This window comes from Athene cunicularia (genome assembly GCF_003259725.1).
Source record: "Athene cunicularia isolate RWA chromosome 1 unlocalized genomic scaffold, athCun1 chr1_part1, whole genome shotgun sequence".
NCBI classification, from domain to species: Eukaryota; Metazoa; Chordata; class Aves; order Strigiformes; family Strigidae; genus Athene; species Athene cunicularia.
In genome coordinates this window covers 25356817-25378454 of record NW_020799091.1, presented here as the reverse complement: position 1 = coordinate 25378454, position 21638 = coordinate 25356817, and the positions used below count along the sequence as shown (strand labels likewise).

General features: G+C 41.6%; 1 long non-coding RNA gene across 1 annotated transcript; it reads left to right on the top strand.

Moving 5' to 3' along the window:
• The first annotated feature begins 1478 nt into the window (after window positions 1-1478).
• On the top strand, window positions 1479-16960 carry LOC113480513. The gene is made up of 3 exons (XR_003398483.1): window positions 1479-1575; window positions 4153-4154; window positions 16941-16960. It is a non-coding gene; the product is annotated as an uncharacterized LOC113480513 (long non-coding RNA).
• The last annotated feature ends 4678 nt before the right edge of the window (window positions 16961-21638 follow it).

The following is a 21638-nucleotide window of genomic DNA, read 5'->3' as shown; positions in this document are numbered from 1 at the left end:
TCCTACCTCTAATTTCAGGAGGGAGACTTCAGCCTATTTAGGAGCCTGGTTGACGAGTCCCATGGGAGGCAGTCCTGGAGGGCAAAGGAGTCTGGGAAGACTAAACATTCTGCAAGAAGGAGATCCTAAAGATGCGGGAGCAGGCTGTCCACAAGTACTGAAAGATGAAGAGGCAGGGAGGAAGACCAACCTGGATGAACAGAGAGCTTTGTCTGGAACTCAGGAAAAAAAGGAGAGTTTCTGACTTCCAGAAGAAAGGGCAGGCAACTCAGGAGGATTACAAGGATGTCATGAGGTTATACAGGGAGAAAATTAGAAGGGCCAAATCCCAGCTAGAACCTAATCTGGCTGCTGCCATAAAAGACGATTTTTAAAGTTTCTATAAATAGAGGGATAAAGACAATCTCCATCCTTTATTGGATGCAGGGAGAAACATAGTGACAAAGGATGAGGAAAAGGCTGAGCTATTTAATACTTTCTTTGCCTCAGTCTTTCACAGTAAGAGCAGTTGTTTTGTCGGTACCCAGCCCTCTGAGCTGAAAGACAAGGAGAAGAGCAGACTGGGGGAAATTTCCAAGGGGAAATTGTTATCCCCCTGCTACACCACTTAGACACACACAAGTCTATGGGGCCAGATGGGATTCACCCAAAGATACTGAGGGAGCTGGTGGAAGTGCTCACCAAGGCACTTTCCATGATTTGTCAGCAGTCCCGGATAACTAGGGAGATCCCAGTTGACTGGAACTTAACAAATGTGACACCCATCTACAAGAAGGGTCGGAAGGAGGATCCAGGAACTACAGGCTTGTAAGTCTGACCTTGATGCTGGGGAAGGTTATGGATCAGATCATCTTGAGCGCCATCACATAGTACATACAGGACAACCAGGTGATCAGGCCCAGTCAGCATGGGCTTATAAAAGTCAGGTCCTGTTTAACTAACCTGATCACCTTCTATGATAAGGTGACCCACTTAGTGGATGAGGGAAAAGCTGTGGATGTTGTCTACCTAGAATTTGGTAAAGCATTTGACACTGTTTCCCACAGTATTCTCCTGGCAAAACTGGCTGGCCCTTAGCTTGGATGAGCATATGCTTTCCTGGGTAAAAAACTGGCTAGATGGCCAAGCCCAAAGAGTTGTGCTAAATGGAGTTAAATCCAATTGGTGGCCGGTCACAAGTGGTGTTCCTCAGGGCTCAGTACTGGGGCCAGTTCTGTTTAATATCTTTATCAATGATCTGGACAAGGGGGTCAAGTGCACCCTCATCAAGTTTGCAGATGACACCAAGTTGGGAGGGAGCATTGATCTGCTTGAGAGTTGGAAGGCTCTACAGAGGGATCTGGACAGGCTGGATTGATGGGCAGAGGCCAGCAGACCGCTGGGCCCTGCCCTTGAGTCACAACAGCCCCATGCTGTGCTTGGGGAAGAGTGGCTGGAAACCTGTCCAATGGAAAAGGACCTGGGGGTGTTGGTCAACAGAATATGAGCCAGTAGTGTGCCTAGGTGGCCAAGGTGGCCAATAACATCCTAGTTTGTATCAGAAATAGTGTGGCCAGCAGGACAATGGAAGTGATTGTTCCCCCATACTTGGCATTGGTGAGGCCACACCTTGAATACTGTGTTGAGTTTTGGGCCCCTCACTACAAGAAGGACATTGAGGTGCTGGAGCATGTCCAAGGAAGGGCAACAAAGCTGGTGAAGGGTCTGGAGCACAAGATATGAGGAATGGCTGGGGGAACTGGAGTTGTTTAGCCTGGAGAAGAGGTGGCTGAGGGGAGACCTCATCGCCCTCTACAGCTCCCTGAAAGGAGGTTGTAGTGAGGTTGATGTTGACCTCCCAAGTAACAAGTCCTCCAAAAGACAAAAGGAAATGGCCTCAAGTTGTGTCAGGGGAGGTTAGACTAGATATTACAAAATATTTTTTCACAAGAAGGGTTATCAAGCACTGGAACAGGCTGCCCAGGGAAGTGGTTGAGTCACCATCCCTGGAGACTTGTAGATGTAGAACTGGGGACATGGTTTAGTGGTAGACTTTGTAGTGTTGGGTTTATGGTTGGATTCAGTAATGTTGAAGGTCCTTTCCAACCTTAATGATTCTATGATCTATGTGAGACACCTACAGCAATCATAATACCTCCCCCTCCCATTCATTTCATTAACCATCTTTCAGTCCTGGCTTTTCTTAGATGGTGCCAGTCTTACATTTCCTTTTGCTTCTGCATGTATCAGCTGTATTCATTGCATTCTGTCCCATACAGGTTCTTTTTTATAAGCCATTTTTATGCCTGTCATCAAAGTACAACCAGAAGTATTCCTCTCTCAAGGAAACACTGGCACTTCTCTAGTTTCTTCAATGTCCAAAATTCAGCAGAGTGTAACTCCCCTTTGTCAAAGGAATGCTCTAAAGACTGGTCACTGCTAATGCTCACAGTATCTTGACGTCACAACCTGTATCACTGAGTTCCAACAAAAGCCCTGATTTAATTAGCAAGAAAATAGCCATATTCTTCAGATAAACAAGAGGATACATGAATACACGCGTCCATCACCTTGTTTTGGCAAAGAGAAACATTTTGTGAGAGCTGAGGCCTTTTACAGTCACATGGTTTTGCTTTGCAACACTTTTTTACATGGACTGTATATTATAAATTTCTTTTAATAACTTTGTTTTCTGTGCTTCAGGGAACTCAACTTATTGCTAATGATTGAATAGGATCTGGATACTTTTGATGCAGTGTCACTAATGGCTGTTTCCCCTTGGGAAGTTTCCAAGAGAATATCTTTTAGTGGAGTTGGCTGGTTTATCATCTGATGAAAACAGTCCCATAAAACAGTCCCATTTCAACAATGCCTGTCAGATATGTCTGCTTGCTCTGACCTGGCAGACTGTTGTACCCCTGCACAAGCAGCATGCAGTCCCAGGGCAGGCGGCAACCAGCTGTACCACTATATATCAGTATTTCTCCCTGGAAACCCCATTTTCGGAATTCCAAGAAAAAAAACATTACTGAAATTTGAAAAACGCCAAGTAAAGAAGGTACACTTCAAGCCCAGGGCAATTTCCTGATTCTCAATCAGATAATGAAAATATAAGTTATAATTTTGGAAATTAGATTCAAATGTAGCGCATGCATTCTAAATCTCTTTGTTCATCCCTGCCAGCACTAAATCAGTAAAGACAAATATACCTGTAAAGATAGCCCAAATACCATACAGTCCTTTTAAAACTTTATTTCCCCAATTCTGCCCCATTCTACTACTTTTCAGAGCCAACTTATCTCACACACTACTTAACCCACTTACTCTTTTCTCTGAACTCCAGATTTTTATTCAGTGTAACTGGTTTTGATAATGTTTCGTGCTGCAGTTTTCAAAACCATTAAATGGGGATCCAGCATTACTACTGTAGTTCCCAAAGTCCTTACTCTCTGTACTGGGTCTTCCCCACATACCATCCGTGGGAGTTAGAAACTGCTCAGATGGGGAAGCCAGCAAGGAGGCAGTGAGATCCCTGCACTGCTAAATAAGAAGAGGCTGGGGAGCCAGCTCAGTCATTCAGTACCAGCTGTCCTTTGCCGTATTTTAAGCTTGTTCTGTCTTGGTGTGCTCCAGCTAGCTCTTTCCCAGGCAAACTCCAAATATGCCTCTGGGGCTGGTTCACTCCAGGGACCCCTCCAAAAGACAATATGGACAAGATTACATCAGATTTTGCTCCTGTCCTGCAATGTCTTCAGATTTTGCACTCTGAAATATACCCCACACACTTCCCAGCTCCCCCTCTCCAGGACTTCCAACACAATCTCCATTTCAGGTTATGAAAACATGATTTGGCAGGCTGCAACACTGCCCATATGTTTCAGATACCATGATCTGAAGCACAACACATACTTATTATATTTTAGGCTCACCATACAGGGCCTGGGGAAACCCAGGACAAAGAATGTGGCTCCCATGTCTTGCTCAAGCTTACACAGAAATTCTACAGCATACCAAAGAATCAAACCCACCTCTCCCAAGACACAGATTATAGAGTCTAACTACCAAATCATCCTTCCTTACTGAGATACAGAATTCAATCTTCCTACCACCTTTTTTCCCTTTTTTGCTGGTCACACAGATAGCAGCTGACACTAACTCATGTTAACTTTCTAGGAGTATGGTAGAAGACACAGTGTGATTGCAAACGTGAGAGACAAACTTCCCCCCGTACCTTTTATTAATCTTTCTGATGTTCCTTTCCTCAGTGATGGCACACTTGTTCACAGCTTGGTTCATTGCTTGACACATGTCTGCATTTACCCCCACAAAGGAACCAAACTATTTAACTGTTATGACAGCAGCTCCAGCAGTCTAGTCACCCCTCCTAACAGTCCATGTGCAAACTTCATCTCCAGCAGTGTTAGAGCATGCCAGACATGAGGTGTCTCATTGTATCTCATTCCCAGCATACAGCAGCAGTTGGCACACCCTACTGCAGTTCAAACCTCAGATGTCAGATGTCACTGTGCAATGGTTCCAGACACATCTCTCTGGTCTCCTCCAGTGTCTCTGCTCCTTGTCAGCCCTTTTCTCACCAATTTCCATTCTTCACTTGGCAAACACCCTGCAGCACTGTTTTCATTTGATTTTCCAGTGAAATCTCAGTTCTGTAATATTTAATTGGCCTTGCTTCTTAAGTAGATGTTTCCAAAGTACTTTTAAAGATAAAGAAAAAAGCACTCTGGATATCTCAGGTATCTCTTCTCAGCCCTGATTGATGAAAGGGTTTTTCTTCCACCTCAACCGTCATTGCAGATGTCTGCTCATTGATACTTACTCCCACTGGACTACTTGCAGACTTTCTTCACCTTGAGCTCACTGAATTTTTCCATATGTAGCTAAGTTTCACCTGGGAGCCACGGTTATAAATCTCTTGCCTTTTTTAGTGAAGATAAGCTTTTGCCATATAGATGACTATAGATGACTATGACTATGAGCAGTTGTTTGGCCAACTTTCTTCCTTATACTAATTGACTATGGGCCCTGCTGTTGCACCTCAGCTGGTAGATAGGTATCAACACCTGCTGTGTTACTCTCACCCATCAGAGACAAAGTTTTGAATAATAATTTATAGACCTCTAGACTCTTTAATATTATTTATTAGTCAATGCACTTCAGTCAAACTAACCTAAAAAAAATCCTATTTGATTTAAACCATCAGTTTCCCTTACCCCTCATTCATTCTGGACTAAAGTGGAGTAGCAGCTTCACCAAGTTTCAGTGCTATGAAAAAGTAGCATCAGCCCTTTAAAGTAACTAGAAACTCTGTTGTGCCAGGCAATAGATCAGTGACCTACATAAAAATTTGTCTAAAACACAAGTAACTTTGTGTGATCTTAAATGCATGCTGGTCCTGAGACCTACAACAGCAAATTAGAGAGATTCAAGGGGATGCTTAAGCCAACAAGTCCCATCACCCACAGGCATGCTGTGCTCTCTTGCTGGCACAACTCCCATAACTCCCATAACTCCCACGTAGAGATGGAGCAGAAAGAGTTCAAACCAGATGTGAGGTGCTGGGTATGTACATCATGTGCTTCCATGGTCCTGTGTTTCCAGCCAGGAGTTTGGACTGAGGTCCTTTCTGCACATCAGTTATCCTAGGAGGAGTACACATGGTGGTCAGTGTCATGATTTACTGCAGTTCTCAACTATATCTTATGTTTTGCATATAAGCTAAAAGCACCAGTCCGCCTATAGTAGGAAAGGGTTAATTTTTGGACAAGATGAAAGGTGCTATGCCACTGTCTGCAGCATGTCCCTCAAGGATCATCTGCCCAAGGCCTGAGCAGGTTCAGTCTTCCGGGAAGAGGACATCATGGGAGATGACAAGGAGAACACTTCTCATGTTGCACCCCCTAAGACAAAACCCTTGGCACAAGAATAATGCAAATGTTCTCATGATAGCTGATGTTCCTTGAACAGAAGAAAAAGGTCTGAATTCTTTGGGATACTTAAAAAACACAAGGTTTATGTAAGTGCCATCAGTGGTCTTACATGGATCATTGGAATGCATCCAAAAGCAAAGCAAGACTTAAAAGTTTCTCATTAAGTTATTAAATATCTAGCATATGCAGGATGTATTTTGCATAGAAAAATAAGGAAGAAAAAATACTGGTATGCTGTCTCTTTAAGACAGAATAAGTTAGTTTGCTCTTTGTCCTCTCAGACTGAAGCTGGACAGAAACCAGAATAACTTGAAAAGGGGTTAATAAATCCTTGAGGTCTATTTAAATAATCAGTTGAGAGTGAATTGTAGGGAACCAAGATAAATTTAAAATGCTTTAGATTGATTAATTTCTCCATTCCTAACCTCTGTTTTCCTTTTAATCCCCTGATCCTCATCAGTTAGCTTGGCTTCTATGCACCGCTACTCGGTGAAACAAATTAATGTGGTGATGATGAGATGGAAATATCAGTCCCTGCAACTGAACCCTGCCAATTGAACCCCTGACTTCAGCGGGATGTAGCTGCAGAGCAGAGTGCTGCTGAACTGTTCAGAAACACTCCAATTTTCTCATTTATACAGGTCAATTATGAGTTAATTTACTCCAGCCATAATGAGTATGGCCCTAGGGAACAATTTAATATGGTGTATAAATGTCAGAAAAATGCATCTTTCACATGCAGTTGTTAAAAACAAATTCATGGGTTTGTACTGTATCTGAAGAACAAGTGTTTTTCATAAAAGCAAGAACCTTTGTGCCTTTGTCTTGCATTAAGCTGCTCCTTTTGCTCCTGAACAGACTATTTAAAAAAAAAAAAAAAAAAAAAAAACCACGAACAAAACAAAACCCAAACCAGTTCTTTCATCAGATTTTTCCTAACTGAGTGGATTCCTAAAATGCTTATTCCAAAACAAAAGGATTTCAAGAAATAAGTCATAAAAGCTTGGAAGAAGTCACTGTTGAAGTAAAGCAGATGAAAACCCAATTAGCACATATCTCCCCATGAAGTTGACAAGTTCATACCCACTTAAAACAGCAATTGAATAGCAAATGTATTGCAAATATTTTTTCCTTTACTTCATTTAGGGAGGTAGCAACTGCCTTTCCAGTGTTATACACAATTTCTCTAATGTCCCACAGAAACCACTTCTGAATGCGTCACTGTAAAATCTGCCTTTATATTGAGCCAATGTTATATCAAAGGGGAAAATACCTCCCTGGGAAAAAAAAAAAAATAAAATCTGTTTTCTAGACACAAAGTCCCATTAAAAAAAATGCTTAATAAAATGGATTCCTATATCAGGGAGAACAAGAGCCATTAGTAAAATCAATGTTCTAAGGAATATGATCAACCACATTACTTAAAATATCTGTGTTGTTAAATGTTACAAAACTAAAGTGATTTGAGCAAGAAGGTCACTAAACATCTCCGTAGTTACTGGTACCTTGGATTGTTCTTCAAAAAAAAAAAAAAAAACAAAAACAGCATCCAAGCTTCATTTGCAAGTTTAAGCATTGTAACTGTGAATGGAGAGAATATTAATAACTAGGATACTGGAAGAAAATTGCAAGTAATGATCAGTGATTACCAGGCTATCCCTCCTTGCTGGTATGAATGAGGAACATGCACATAAAGTAACAAATTGTTGGATGAAAGAAGTTAAATGAGCAGAGGTGTTGCCACACTCTGGAAGAAAACTGGATAAAAAGAAGTCATACAAAAACCACTGATTCTCTGGACATGTTCATAAAGACAGAGTGGCCACATGAGGATTTACAGTGGAAGGTGCAGGCAGCTCTTCTGTTCCAGTGTGAAGTGCCACATGCAGCAGGAGTAACCATGCTGCAGACAAGCTCTGCTCAAAGGAGCATCTGCATCCAGCCTTGATAACAAGCTTCTTGTCATGATTGAAAAGTGCCTCTAAGAGCCATTTCATAGAAAGAATTTCAGGCAAAACTCAAAATATATCAGAGGTTCAAATCATCACTCTTGTTTTTTTCTGTCTCCCAACACTCACCCAAGAGGAGACAAAGAGGCTGAGCAGCTGCTCCTGGAGGCATTTTCACAGCATCACAACTCACAATGAACCAGTTGTGATGGTGTATGCTGTCACATGTTAGCTGCCAAACCCAGAAGGGTTTTATGCTAACCTCTGATGTTTCTCACTCAGAGCTGCACCCCTTTCAAACATGTGCAGTCTCACTGAAGGTATGATTCCCTGTGTATTTTACTCAATGGTACCAGTGCCTTAAGGAGCTTTCACCTCTTATTTCCACCCCTCCATCACAGTCTGCTGCCTCTCTTTTGTGCCAATAATCATAGAATCAGAGAATATCTCAAGCTGGAAAGGACTCTTAAGGATCACCAAGTCCAACTCCCTGCTCCTCACAGGGCTACCTAAAACTAAAGCATATGACTAAGAGCATCATCCAGATGCTCCCTGAACTCTGACAGGCCATGACCACTTCCCTGGGGAGCCTGTTCCAGTTGCTGATCACTGTCTCAGAAGAACTTCTTCCTGATGTTCAGTCTGAGCTTCCCCTGATGCAGCTTCATCCCATTTCCTTGTGTCCTATTGCAGGTCACCCTAGAGAGACCAGCACCTCCCTTCTGCTGCCCCCTTTGAGGAAGTTGTAGACTGTGACAAGGTCACCCTTCAACATCCTCTCCAAGATGAACAAACCAAGTGATCTCAGCCACTCCTCATAAGTATTACCCTGGAGATCTTTCATCATCTTGGTCAACTACCTCTGAGACACATTCCAATAGTTTGATGTCCTCCTTATATGGAGGTGCCCAAAACTGCACACAGTACTGATGTGTGGGTCCACACCAGTGCGGTGTAGAGTGGGAGAGTCACCTCCCTTGACCGGCTAGCTATGCTGTGCTTGATGCAGCCCAGGGCACAGTTGGCCCTTTTAGCTGCCAGGGCAGGGCACACTTGACTCATATACAACTTACCATCAACCCAAACCCCCAGATCTTTTTCCTCATTCCTGCTCTCCAGCCTCTTGTCCCCCAGTTTGTACATATAACCAGGATTACCCCATGGCAGGTGGAGAACTCAGCACTTGCTCTTGTTAAATTTCATATGGCTGGTGACTGCCCAGCTCCATAGTCTACCCAGATCTCTCTGTAAGGACTCTACCCTTTCAGGAGTCCACAGCTCCTCCTAGTTTAGTATCACTTGCAAATTTACTTAACATACACTCTATGCCTGTCTCCAGATCACTTATAAAAACAAGGAGCATTGGCCCTAAAACTGAGCCCTAGGGAATCCCACTGGTGACTGGCCACCAGCCTGTGACCTCATCCTTGAGCCTGACCTGTCAGCCAGTTGCTTGCCCAATAAAGCTACTTATGCATCCATTGTGGTCTCATATGACTTTAGTATCAGTGAACTCCATTGAGTTAACCAGTGAGATGACTGATATAACCAGAGTAAGCTGTCAGAATGAAGGCTGGTAGCTCTAGGATTACCACAGATTTTGTGTGCCTCAGTGGAGCAGTGGTTCTGGGGTCTAAAAATACTTGGTGAATGCTTCAAATCGTCACTGATTTTAGTATAAAGTCATGGTCAATGCTGATGATTTGAGGATAAACTTTCATCTGCTCAGGCTGAAGATGCCATTTCTCTTACTGACTTTTGCTTCTCAAATGTACAGCAAAATCCTTAATGATACAAGTCAGAAACAGAATTTATAAATGTTTTGTAAGTAGTTATGAAAAATCTCAAAAATAGAATAATTTAAGGTGGGTTTCACTTTTACTAGTATGCTACTCCCAGAGTTTATTCTTCTCTGTCAATCATATTGCACATCCTTTGGCAGCAGGTGTTAACTGATGCAAATGAATCACCCCTTCATGACCACCATTAGCCAGGAGAGCTCTCCTTTACACATCAAAACGGTGGAGAGTACTTGATGGATAGCAGGGATCACTGAACTACTTGTATCTGTTGATCTTAGTAACCACAAGAAGCATCAAGTTACTGTTTGAAAATTAAGCTTTAATTAACTCGTTTAAAGTCAGAGTCAGGAAAAAATCCCTCCAAATGCACAGCTCTCTTTTCTTGGGCTACCATATCTTACACAATGTACAGTGCATTCCTTTTGTATCTGTAAAGATAACAGCAGTACCTTCAGCAATGCAAAGTACATGCAGCAATGTACACTGGGAAACTACCGCTTGTTCATAAGATCTGGAGAAATTACCAGGCAAAAAAGCCCAACAGTCCCACACCCTCTTTCATCGAAGTCTGGGACAGCAGCACAATGCCTGTAGCCCAAGGGTATCTGACATTGCTTGAAGTAGTGCAGATCTCAGAACAGGTTTCTTTCCTGGTTTCTTAAGTAGATCTTGCATGCCACTTGGAGGTCCATGTTTCCTTAGCTACTCAGCCAGCCACACTTCAGAAAGTAAATTCAAAGCGCTCAATGGTTGTAACCACAATGGAGATCTCTCCAGAGCTGTGATTTTCAAAGCACAGAAAAATAAAAACAAACAACACTTAATTTTTTGACACACTAGTGTAAAAGCAGTATAATTTCAGTAAAGTCATAATTTCATATGGCCATCTCTTGGTCTAGTGCAAACTCCATAGCTCCTCATGTCCAAGGAAGGCACACCCATTTGTCTCAGCCAGAAATCCAGCCCAAGAAATTTTCTGTCACTGAAAGTGCAAGTCTGGATCTATCACTAAAACCCAGGGAGTTATTCCAAGTTCACATTAGCAGAACAGAGATCAGAATCTGACCCAAATATTAATTGATTTTTGGAGTCTCTCTGTCTGGCCATCAAGAAACACCAGCTGGATGCTGACTCTGCAGTCTGCAGGCAAAACACAAGGAGATTAGTGAGCAAACAGACATGGATGGTATTTTCTAACATGGAGTTGTTGAGCAACGAGTGCCAAGTGTTGTGCATATTAGGCACAGAGAAATGGAACACTGCAAAATTTAATCACTCACTGTACCAGAGACTACAGAATTTGTTTGCCATTATATCTTAATGTAGATGTCCTTCTCCCTTTAATGGATCAGCCTATGGTACCACCCAGGCAAGTAGCAGTGGAGAGTCACCTCTGTTCCCTTGCTGCCCAACATCTCCACTAGACAAACCTGTGGTGTCTGTACTCTACGGAGTATCTCATGTCTGTAGGCATCTTCACATTGCACAAGAGAGCATGGTGATGTTGAAACTAGCACCGAAAGTAGAAATGTCCATGAAACTACTGGAACAAAATATCCCAGATCCCAAAGTAGTACAGAAGCACTGACAGTTTTGTGCATGAGCTAATGAAGGCTTTCACCAACACTTGTCATCTCAGCTGTATCTAAATTTTTCAAAAACTGTTGTAAAAAATAAAAAGGAAGGAGTGGGAAAGCAAGATGGTAGCATAGTTATTGTGGTCATCAGCCTAGTCCTGTGAGTGGTGGTAGTGTTAGGCAATAGGACCTCATGAATTTCTTACAACATAGAAATGAATGTGACAAGGAAAGTTGATATGATTCAACCTTCAACTTCAGGGTTCAGTAGGTGTTGGAGAAGCATCATGATCTCTCTGGAACAGACATGATCCATTCTCTTCAGTGCACTTTGAAATGTCTAATATAAGGCCATGGTGAAAACACCCTATTCACCTCTCTATACCTTATGAGGGTTAGAGGTGTTTGCCCCAGCACTAGAGCCTCATGGTTTATCACTCATCTCTCACATCCTCCACTCCAAACTGTGTTTGAGAGCTTAAACATGTCTGGGTCCCAGGTCCTCCTTGGACTATACTCCTTGGTCATGAAACTATGCTGTCAGCATCACAGCAGTACGGTCAGAGGGATCCAGAGGAGGTGTCTGGGATGCAAACTGAGGAAAAAGGGTAGCAGGGGTGACAGAAGGAGATCACTTACACAGAAGAGACACTAATCCAACCTGCCCAACTCCAGAAATATAAAGAGTTAATACCTGTGGGAAACAGAAACCCTCACAGAAATAAGAATAATCTACCATTAGGACAAGTAATAGCACTTATTAATTTTATTATGAAAGCTATACATCCCAAATTTTAAGAACCCACACAAAGAAAAGTTTTAAAGGGTATGACACTCATTACATGCTGTTCTGTAGACAGCTACAGCACAGGGCCACACCTGAAGTATCCAAAATCTTTTTAAAATTTAATATTTCCAGTAATGGGCAGTTTATATTTTGTTGGGAAAGACTTGACCTACTCCATCACAACCATGAATCAGCCTTTCATGAAGCATCAGACTGAGCCAAAAGATACTACCTATGCTTTCTCATGATTTATGGCCAGGCACTCCTGTAAGCACAAAAAAAATGCGGCACAGTTCAAGCCAGCAGGACAAGCAAAACCATGAAAACACCAGGCAACACATTTGAGATTTTTTTTCTTTCTCTCGGAAGATGTGAGGGAAGGAGGCCTACCTGGGAAGAAAAAAGACCTACCAAACAGTATTTGTTGGTTTTATAACCAATATCAGAACAAAGTTTCTTCAGGAGCTCAGCCTAGCATTCCTGGTTATCAGATACCAACTCTGGTGGTGGGAACCGAAGTGAACTCAGGAGTCCTTGTGTGGGCTGCTGAATCTGTAGTCAATGGAGTACAGAGCAATTCCCCTCACCCAGCCCAGGAACTCTTAAGCAGAATATTCATGTAGTTTTGGGACCACACATAGATTATTTCTGTACCAACATGAATAAAAAGTTTCACTGCAAATCTCATTCTTCTCTAAAAATATTAACCTATAGATGCAGCTTTCCTTGCTGAAACATCCATTTTACCATTCTTTGTAGCATCTCTCCTAATAACTTTCCAGAGACAATTTATTTATCCACGAAGGCTGAAACTTCTTCCAAAAACTTTTTCCTCTTGCCTGAGGTACAGATCTATGCTATTTTCAGCACAAGTAAAGTAATTCTGGGACTTCTTCCCATGCAAATCCTTGACATCTAGATATAGTTGACTCCATTAAGTGGCTCCTTAGGTAACCAAGCTTTGCTCTTTCAAAACCAGGCACTTTCTTTACAGGCCTGCCTTTGCTTATTTATCTTTCATATAAACCAAACCCATTAGTGATCACACAGATCAGTAGTGTTTTCTTCAGCCAGCTCATCTGTAGCATTAAAAAATCAAGTAAAAATTGCTACAGTTCATTTTGATTAACCTGTCCACTGTCTTCCCATTCATTCCCTGGAAGTGAAATTCTTGCACAGGAATCCAGTTCTGGGTAGTCATTACTCTCTAAAATATGACAGTGATCTTTACCAATAGAAACTCAAACAATCTCTCTTCAATCCAGGGAGGGGAGATTAAAATCTATTTAGTTAGCATTTCTCAAAGCATTTCCCCCCCAAATGAATGTATTGAAGCCACAGCAACACTTTGTATTTCTGATCCCTAACAAACAATGCTAAATCCTTTCCTCAAATATAACTGTTGCTTCTCTTCTGGCAATGACAGTACAACAATGAAATTCTCCTTGTGGCTTGTTCATAGGAAAATATCAAGCCTCAGGTTACTTGTTTCCTGTTTCTTCTGAAGCATATGTTTCAAGTAAGGCTAAAAGAATATGTGTTCTTCTGTACATATACATATGATCAAACCAATGACCAAGACAACTTCCTATATCTTTTAGGATTAGAAAATAAGAAATGAAAAGGCTAGAAAATTGGAACATACTTTAACAAAGAAATTTGGAATAAACTGAATTTAATCTTTCGCCTTGTTTTTTTTTTTCTTTTCCATCTCCTTTTTTCCTTTTAAATGCTTGCATTTTTTTACTTAGAAGTCTAGTATATCTTATTCATTTCAACTGTGTTTTCATAGTCAGCTTATTGAAAAGTGGTTTATAGCATATTTTGTTCTGAAGTGGTACAAATCAGTTAAGTGTGAAAAATAGGTAGCATATTACATAACGCAATTACTAGTTGTTGATTTTTTCGCAAAATACTCAGAAAGACTCTATCTATTCATGGAGCTGTGATTCAATATAGCCATAAACCAAAGGTTCAGTTCCTCACCAGTGTTTCTGAGCATTCACACTGGCACCCAGCAGCTTGCCTTATCACTGTGACAACCCAGCAGCTAATGGTACCTCCCCTTTTCCTCCCTCCTCATCCCAGAACAGGGTCAAGGATCAGAAAGGATTCTGCTCTGACAGGTATTTCCTGGATGACCCCTGGCACTGTGAACATTTTGTTCAACTCCCTGTGGTTGCACAAATTGACCTTGAAATATCTACTGGACTTAGTCAGCACGATAACTCTGTGCCACACAGTTCCAGTCCCCTGCTGCTTTCCCACAGAACATTGAGACATCACCTGCTTTCTATATTTCATATCTGAAAACAAGAAGGCACAACCAGCATTCCCAGAAATCTCTATTTGTGATTGCCAGCCCTCTTGTGCAATGCTATAGGGCAAAATGTAGAGCAGGAATAAGAAAGTGTGTTCGAGTGCCTTGAGATAGTTAAGAGATATCTTATAATTGATCCTTTTTACAGAAACATTCCTAAATATTAAAATACATTTCCTCACAGCTGGTTCCTTCACATTATCTTGCATGGCAAATGCATTCTCTTTACTTGTGGTTTTATACACATTAACACTAAACAAGCAGCAGTAAGCAGACATCCTCTGCTGAATGTTCTCTGTCATAGAACTTTCCAAGTTAACATACACAATATGCTATTTCCACAAGACTAATTATAATAGGTCAAAGGAAAACATCCTCTGAGCAGCTGTAATCTCTAAGCAAATCTTTCTTACTCCTTGGAAGCAGAGACTGCCCATAGCATGTGTTACAGAGGATCTCAAACAACCAGCCACCAAAAACTAAAAATTCATTTCAACACAATTAACTAGTCCACCTCAACTACTCAGTTACAGATTCAAATGTCCATGACAGGAGAACAAAACTTCCTAGGGTTTAACAACAAGCCAAAATGCAGACCAAAACACCACTTTCCAGGGTTTAACCACACCCTAAAATGCTCCATCACTCACCTAACAAGTAAGGGCTCCCAACAATGAGGAACTTCTGACAGCAGCATCCCAACCCAAATAACCACAAGGAGTTTCCTTGGGCAGCAGGAAAAACCCTTACCTGCAGCATGCTACTCTAGAGAACAAACTCAAAATGGCATCCCCAAGGGATCCCATTGATACCCAGGCCCAATCTGACCTGTAGTAAACAGCAGCTTGAAGCCCTGGGAACAAAGGCAATCAACAGCTGCTACACTTCAGCAACCAAGAAACCCCATTTTTATTGGGTGGGTGAACCTCCTACAATGTGACAAACTGGAAGAACTATTAAAGGTTTCACTGCCATTTGTCACCAATACTTTAAACCTGACATCCAGCTTTGAAAAATATTAATAATTTACCTAACATTTTCTTGAAAATACTTTGCCAAAAATGAGAAACTTATTCACATCCTTTAAGAAATAGTAGATATTAAAATTCAGCAGAATTTTCCATTAGCACTCTTTTGCCCTAATATCAAAGGAATTGCTACAAGAACACTGTTATTGCTACAAGAATGCTGATCTAATAAAGAGTTTATGAACATGCACAACTTCAATGGGATTAATCACGTGCTTAAGATAAACATATCCTTAAGTACTGTTTACAGATGAGAGCACATTTGTTCAGATATCCTGTGTTTATTTAAATACAACACAACACAGCAGTATAAAGCAACAATATTCCAGTTGCTGATACTTTAAATAAAAGAAAAAAAAAAACTATTCCATGTGATCAAATTTATAAAGATAAATATTCAGAAGTTGCCCATAGCAGAATAAGCCTGACAAAGTGGAAGTAGGAGAAATAAAATGAGCAGAATAAAACTGAGACTTTCAAAGGAGTTACACATCTTCATTGTTGTATAGATGCAGTAGGCAAATGGGAGAATGAAGAACAGCCCACTGTAGATGAAGATCAGGTTCGAGACTGTCTAAGGAACCAAAGGTGCACAAGTCCATGGGACCTGATGAGATGCATCCACAGGTCCTGAGGGTACTGATGGATGAAGTGGCTAAGACACTATCCATCATAGCTGAGAAGTTGAGGCTGTACAGTGAAGTTCCCGCTGACTACAAAAGGGGAAACATAAACCTCATTTTTAAAAGGGAAAAAAGGAACACCTAGGGAACTACTGCCCAGTCAGTCTCTTCTCTGTGCTTGGCCAGATCATGGAGTAGATCTTCCTGGAAAAATATGCTATGGAAATTAAGGACGTGACTGGTGACATCCAGCATGGCTTCACTATGGGCAAATTGTGCCTGACAAATCTGGTGGCCTTCTATGATGGTGTTAGAGAGCTTGTAGGTAAGGGAAGAGCAACTTACATCATCTACTTGGACTTGTGAAAAACATTCACTGAATTCTCTAAACTGGAGAGACATGGGTTTTATTGGTGAACCTCTCAGTGGATAAGGAATTGGCTGAATGGTTGCACTCAAAGGGTTGCAGTCAACAGCTCAATGTCCAGATAGAGAGCAGTGACAATTAGCATTCCTCAGGGATCGGTATTAGGACAGGCACTGTTCAGCATCTCTGCTGGCAACTTGGACAGTGGGATTGAGTGCACTCTCACCGAGTTTGCCAACACTACCAAGCTGTGTAGTGCAGTCAATATGCTGCAGAGAAGGGATGTGCCATACAGAGGGACCTTGACAGGCTTGAGAGATGGGCCTGTGCAAACCTCATGAAGTTCAACAAGGCTAAGTGCAAGGTTCTGCACATGAATTGGGGCAGTCCCATGTATGAATATATGCTGGGTGATGAGTGGACTGAGAGCAGCCCTGTGAAGAAGAACTTGGGGGTACTAGTGGATGGAAAACATAAGTCAACAATGTGTGCTCACAGCCCAGAAAGCCAGTCAGAACCTGGGCTCCATCAAGAGAAGTGTGACCAGAAGGTCACGGGAGGTGATTCTCCCCCTCTACTCTGTTCTCATGAGACCTCACATGGAGTGCTGTATTTAGCTCTTGGGGTGTCCAGTATAAGAATGACATGGACCAGCTGAGTGGCTACAGAGGAGGCCACAAAGATGTTCACGGGGCTGAAGCACCTCCCCTATGAGGACAGGCTGGTAGAGTTGGGGTTGTTCAGCCTAGAAAAGAGAAAGCTCTGGGGACACCTTATAGCAGCCTTACAGTACTTAAAGGGGGCCTAAAGGAAAGATGGGGAGGGACTCTGCATCAAGGAATGTAGTAACAGGACAAGGGTTTTAAACTGAAAGAGGGTAGGTTTAGATTAGATAATAGGAAGAAATTCTTTTCTGTGAGGGTGCTGAGGCACTGGAACAGGTTGCCCAGACAGGATGTAGATGTCACCTCCCTGGCAGTGTTCAAGGCCAGGTTGGACGGGGCTTTTAAGCAACCTGGTCTAGTGGAAGGTGTCCCTGCCCATGTCAGGGGCATTGGAACTAGATGACATTTAAGGTCCCTTCCTACTCAAATGATTCTATATTGCCTCACATAAGACAATATCTCATACTGTTGGGAAAATTCACCAAGTCTTTCCCTCCATGAGTGTACAAATGGGAGAGAAATACAGCTGATCTCTGACTGCAAAACCAATAGAACTAATGAGGTGATAGAAAGCAGATGGGGTACAAAAAGAGAGTTGGTCTGCGGCAGCTTCATTCCCTATGAATGTCTGTGAGGGTTTGAATTACAGCTGTGGAAACAAGCTGCTGAGTTTCCTTCCCTAGCCCTCCCGGTAATTTTGTAATTTAAGTAAAAATGTTCTAGAAGTCAGGATAACAGCATATTGCTGAATGCCTTTTGAAAGCAGAGGATGTTAGTGGGAGAGAAACTGCAAATTAAAGCTATGTTGTTATGCAACTAAGGCGGCAAGGAAAAGAGCCAGGCAAACAATCCCCAGACTGTTTTTTCCTGAGCAGGAGATGATCCACCTTGTCTGGTCTGTATAGCAAAAGTGAGTCCATTGATTAAACATTTTTAACATTGTGGATTAGAATAGATTAAGGACTCCCTGTTGTAATGCTCTGTCTGAATGAGAACAAAATGTTTGCTATCAAAGGGAAGATTAAAAAGTATTTACTGTTTAATAACAGTTATTCTGGAAGAAAACTGAAACAGTTCAGTGTGTTCTTGGTGCATTAACAGTTGTCTCCTGGACAGGTTTCCTTGGACCCCAGACTAAGAACAGATTATTCATTCTCTTTAAGAAAAAAATAATATAGCACATCATTAAACTGCTATGGTGACAGAAAGCAGTGAAAATTAAAGGGTTAACCTCTTCTTCTCGAAGCAATATAAAAAGTTACAGTGCTATGCTCTGTGCTACTCTAATGGAGAATGGAAAAGTACTTTGCTGTTGTGAAATAAAAGTCTTTTTAACTGTATGCTTGACCCTGTAATTAAACATGCCTGAAAGGTCTTCTGGGTCTGCCTGAAGCCTACTGCAGAATTGGATGCATCTTTATTCCTCATAGTCCATTGTTTTAATGTGCCTTTCATTCTTTTTATTCCTAAGGGACACTGTTTTGCACCAGGAGGTGCTAGTCCACTATTATCTCAATAAGAAAGGCACTCAGACTCTGTAAAGTATCATTTAAAATTATTTTTATTACAGCTAACTATAACGAAAGAGAATATAGTATAGATAATCTTATGCTCCTTTAGATGCTGGGAACCCTGAGTTGTGCAGGATTGAACTGGCCCCAATGTGCATGTAGCATGTCGTGCAGACCCCATCTGTGGCAGATTTGTCCCATTTAGGTCATTCAAGCTATTATAGGCTTTTCTTACAGGAATACAAATGTACGCATCATTTCCACTTTCAGAGAAGATGTCTGCTGGAGAACTTGTTGCTGCATTTTTAGAGAAAGGCAATACCATGCTGGTACCAAGTGGAGCTGCCTCACAGGCTTATTCATTGCCATCACCTGTCTGAGTTTATCCAGGGCCAAGGAAAACACACAGCATGGCACAGGCCTGAAGACAACACTGTACATGCAGCACAGCCCAGCACAGACCTGCGCCTACACAAGTTCACTGGTATGTAAATCACTGACTCCTCCATGTGCAATGGTCTTCCCCTCAGTATCACTGCACACACCTGATGCTCACCTATCCTGTAGGAGCCAAATAGAGAAGAGGCCTCCAGAGCCTTTAGGGTACAGAGAGAGAGAGAAAGATGATTTGGCTTTCAGGGAGACATCATGTTAGGCAGATGTGTCAGGTGTATGAGATATCCTTCCGGAGGTTTTCAACATTATCTACCTCTCTGCATTAATATTCAACATAGGCATTTATTTTAGGACAAGTGCTTTGTTTAGTGCTAAAATGTAACCACAAGTTTGTAATCCAAGTTAGACAGAATATATCCTACTATCTTTTCTTACCATCTGCAAATTCACATTGTCTTAGATTGCCTCAACTTTTCCCATGGCCACATCTTGAAAACCTCTTATCTTCAATCCTTAAGTGAGAAGAATTTTTCTTAAGGCATTTCTCCTCATCCATGTATAGAAAGCTCCCACATGACTTCAACAACACTCCTGGCTCTGGTCCTCAGTCCTACAGGGTGGGATGGGAAAGGTGGAGCCGGAAGTAGTGCTGAAGTTCAGATGTAACTACCTCATGAATTATGAATGGAGAGGAGATGCAGTAGGGTCAGGAAGACATTTACAAAACCTGTAAGGCTTCCTTTGGAGTTTCTGTCCCCTTTCCCTTTTGATGGTGAATGCATGACCTAAAGAAACTTAAATTTTTCCTCTCTGCTTTTGGTAACAGTTCATTTCAATCAATTGAGGGAAAACTCTGAGGACTTTTTGGTCACACTTCTTAGCCAAAACATATAACAACAATTTCATTTCTGGGTACATCTGTTTTAGAGCACCTATCTCCTCAACCCACTAAGAGGCATGTAACAGACAACACAGGACCAATTTATTCTAGCTTTTTAAGGAAGAAGTTTATTTCTCTATAGTTTATCATAATCTGTTGCCTGAATGCTGGTGAGTGACCAGCATTCTGTTCTGTTCTGACATATGGCAGTCTTTTATGCTGTTGTATTTGAACATAATCAAAAGAGGAGAGCAAGAAGGAAACTCCTAAAGGAGTTTCCTAAAGGGGTGTTTGGTTCTCCTTTTGAAAATGTTCTCTGGCAGCAGTGCACGAAAAGCCTGTGCCTGTGCCTGGATCACCACCTGCAGTCTCTGACTCATACATCATATCTGAAAAAGTCAAAGGGAGGTCAGGAGAGAGTAAGAGTCAAGCTACATCAGAGCCAGTTGCAGAAAGACCTCCCATACTCTACTGCAAGCAAATACCTAAAACGGTCAAAAATGCCTAAACTGGGCAATGAAAAGACCCCATAAACTGTACAACAACCAGAGAAATGTTGTGTTGGCTGGCTCCCTGGAGTGTCTGGGAAAACTGTACCTCTAAGTGTGTCCTGCTAAAGCCAGCTGACCAGCACCAGTGTGGGACTTGGATGTTCCTGTGTTCTGGGTTCAGAGATACAGTCAAAGGCAGACCTGAGTGCAGCCAGGCTCTGCCAGGCTCTGTGGGATTTACAAACGGCCTATGGCTCTGGAGATAAAACTAAAAGAATAAATTCTCTCAACAGAAATGAATTCTGCATAAATGTCTCACTGCCTAGCCTGGACAGTTGCTAGCTATGCAAATAATAATCGGGAAAGGAAACCCTCCATCTGTAAACTAGGCAGCAAATGAGAAATGCCAAACTAAGGGAGACACCCAGTCTTCCCTGAATCTTATGGAAACTGTTTTATGATGGACTACTGGGTACATGCCAAATAATCCAGCATATTAAAAGGAAAGAGATTTGAGACAGAAAAGTACACAGCCTCAAAATCAAAGTCCAGAAAAAACAGCAGAGAATTACTTGCTGTGGCAAATAGTACAAAGCAATCTCTAAAAAACAGGAATCACAACAGATTACAGTGCTTGCAAAAATTTTGCTGGTGCCATCATTATAGCAGTAGCATGGACAAAGAAGATGACAGCAGAAGCACAAGAAAAGGGTGGATAATATTTCCTAGTGCCAAAAAAATCACAGCTGAGGAGGAAGAACCAATATAACCCCTATTTTAACCTGCGCGCGCATGCATATATATGTGTATATATATATATGTCAATGAAGCAAGAGAAACAGGAAAATAAGTAGAGAAAGGCAGAACAAAAGCAGAAGAAGGTAGAGAAGTAAATCCTGGACTTAAAGTATGCGTCTTGCCTCATTAAAGGAATATGGGAATTATATGAAGGAGCAAATAGCAAATTACAATAAATACAACGTGTAATAGTATCACTAAACTTCTGAAAACATGTTTTGCTTTTATTATCTAGAGGCAGTACTAGGGATGGAGCGAACATATTCAAGCAAGAGCTTGACAGCTCTTCAAGATACGTAAGCTCTGAACGGAATACAACATAGAATAACCCAGTAGTCCCAGGTAATGACAAGGGCAAGCACTAAAAGATAAATAAGCTTATTTCTCCAGAAATCATGGCCAACCAAAAGAGCCCATAGGGTTTGTATTCTTCCATGATCACTGTAGAAAATAAATATATAAAAACTATCATATAGCATAGACTAAAGGCTTAAAAATATATAAAACGACAGTGCTT